The sequence below is a fragment of the Bombus impatiens genome, unplaced genomic scaffold, assembly GCF_000188095.3.
Source record: "Bombus impatiens unplaced genomic scaffold, BIMP_2.2 scf_0010, whole genome shotgun sequence".
Classification (NCBI taxonomy): Eukaryota; Metazoa; Arthropoda; class Insecta; order Hymenoptera; family Apidae; genus Bombus; species Bombus impatiens.
In genome coordinates this window covers 101,853-104,436 of record NT_176429.1, presented here as the reverse complement: position 1 = coordinate 104,436, position 2,584 = coordinate 101,853, and positions in this window count along the sequence as shown.

The following is a 2,584-nucleotide window of genomic DNA, read 5'->3' as shown; positions in this document are numbered from 1 at the left end:
CGGTGGAAAGAGAGAAAGAGATGGTCGTACGATCGAGGGGGAGTGGCGCAAACATTTGCCTGCCGCCCGGTAAATTAAAAGCACACAGAGAGGAGAGAATAGAAACGGGAGGAGAGTGAATAAGTGAATGAACGAACGAGCGAGGGATCGTAGGTGGCCATCGTTTCCTCCACCGTGTTTCCTCCATCCCCTTGCCACCCCCTTTTGCATCGCTCTCGAGCAACCGAATCTCGGCCGCGATCCGCTTTGCCTCTGTGTACCCACGATCCGCAACAAACTCGAAATGCGCCGGAAAAATTGTTCGATTAGGCTCCGTTCGCTTAACAGCCGGCTGAAAGCGGCCTTTAAGCAAGCATCGCACGGTTACAGGGTGATTTCGCGAACGACGATGTGGAGGGAGGGATATTCGTTCGATTATATCGATTCCTGGAATGTTTTCATATTTTTGTGAAGGATAGGAAGCGTTTGTGAGAGGATTGAGATTTAAGATATTTCGAAGGTTTCAGAGTTTGGAAGGGATGGAGAAATTTGTTCGTATGTTTTATAGTTCAGACGCAAGGTATAATTTTATCTGCAGTTCGAACAATTTTGGATACTTGAAAATCTGAAAACGATCGAATATTGTATTCGATCGTAATATTGCGCGTAGAGCAAAGTTTCTTGCGAAAATTGCATCTGTCCAAAAAGGAACATTGGAAAATTCTGGGATTTATAATCGGGTGAAGCGTGTAAGGGGAGATGTAATTAATTTTGTTGCACAGCAAGATTTCTTGCAGAATTTCTGCTTATCTTTAGTTCGTAGTTCCTAATTAATTTGGTCGTTGATAAAGTGTAACGTCGAATGATATCGACTGTAAAGCCGTACTACACGAAGAAGTTTTGAAGGCGGTATTGATTTTTAAGTTGCCAATTTTGTTCGTCTTTGGTGCGTTAAAATTACATAACGTGCTGGACGGGAAAAATTACAGCGAAGGGAGCCAGGAAGCGAGCTTTTTAATTTATTAGCCCTTTGCACGTAAACGCGGTTACATTTTCGGTGGCTTGTCCAAATTAATCTACAACATTGGCCTGTCTTTCGTTGAACAAAGAGCGTAGAACACCAACTGCCTGTTAACTCGGTAACTGCTGTGCTTCTACATACACTTATGAAATATTTTTGAATAAACTGCCGGATACACGTAACCGGAAAATTTGTAATTGCAAATTCTGCACGAGTTTCTTGCAACCGAATTCGAGAACTTCGAATTTAAGTTGGAAATAAAATTGAACCTCTCGCGTGACCCATGATCGCCAAGTTAAATCAATTTCCACAAGTTCCTAACATTTCCAACTGGTCAGGAGATCGACTCAGGTTAGAAAGTTTTAACATTTCTTTGCTGATAAAACTGAAATAAATTTTTGATTCGACCTGAAAACAGAATGTACGATAGAATCAATTCTTCGATAGATGCGATTAGTCCTTTGATTTGATTTAACGTCCGACTAAGATCTTTACATTATTATTATCCTATTAATTTATTATTAACTCTTAATAGACATATTCTTCTTAGACTAGATCTATCGTAGATATTTTTGTTCAAGTCCGCGCACAAATTTTTTCCTTCTACGTTCTAGTCACATTTGTCGCTGTTTAATAAAGCGAATAAGGTTCCCCTGGATATGCAATCGGATAATGGAAAGAGATGAACACAGAGTAAAGGCGCAGCTTAAAGTTCTCCACAAAAGCCTTCATCCTTCGCCTTCGATGCTCCTAGGCGAAAGAAAATGTTACATGTATCCTCCAGGATAGGTCTTCGTGGTTGCGTACCTCCTTTGAAGCCTTTCCTGAAACACCGTATAATCGGCCGAAAATTCGCGTTCCACCGATGATAAAGCCGAGGCTCGCGTGAAAATCAAGTTCTCGGTTCTTATCGCGTGTCACTGCCTTTCCTCTCTATTCCGCTTTGTCTCTCAATCGGCCTCTTTTATGATTCGTTTGGCTCCGTTCGCGACGTCCCATCTCTCTCCACTGCTCCCTTCGTCCCCAACTCTCCAGTCCAGCCATCAAACGTTCGCTTGGATATGCATGTCGTTTGCGGCGAAGGGATGGAACGGGATGGTAGTGCGAGCCTCTCTCTGTGTTGACAGGTAAATATTTGTCGCGGCATACACCACCACCGTCAACCACCGTCGACCACCGTCAACCGCCACCACCACCATCTCCGCGTTCGCATCCTCCGTGCCTGCACCCCTTCTCGTTCACGTTCTTTTCTCTTCCGTTTTCTCATTCTCGCGTCAAAACGGCCTATGAACCTGTCCGTCCTTGAACAGATAGCCTAGACGAACGGTTCGTAGGAGCTGCCGGGTTCTTCGATGATTTCGAAGATGGAAGAAGTTGTGATTTGAGAAGTCGACGAACGAGGATTCGTTCGAATTCCGTTACTCTTCCGGATCAGACGTCTACGTTCGGATAGGGCTCTTCGGGATTTTATAAATTTGTCAAAATGCAAGTATCTGCCGAGAATTATGGTATTAAGAATCTTTTTTCCTGAAGCCAATCGAGAAACGAAATTTATCAAAAAAAAAAAAAAAAAAAAAAAACGTG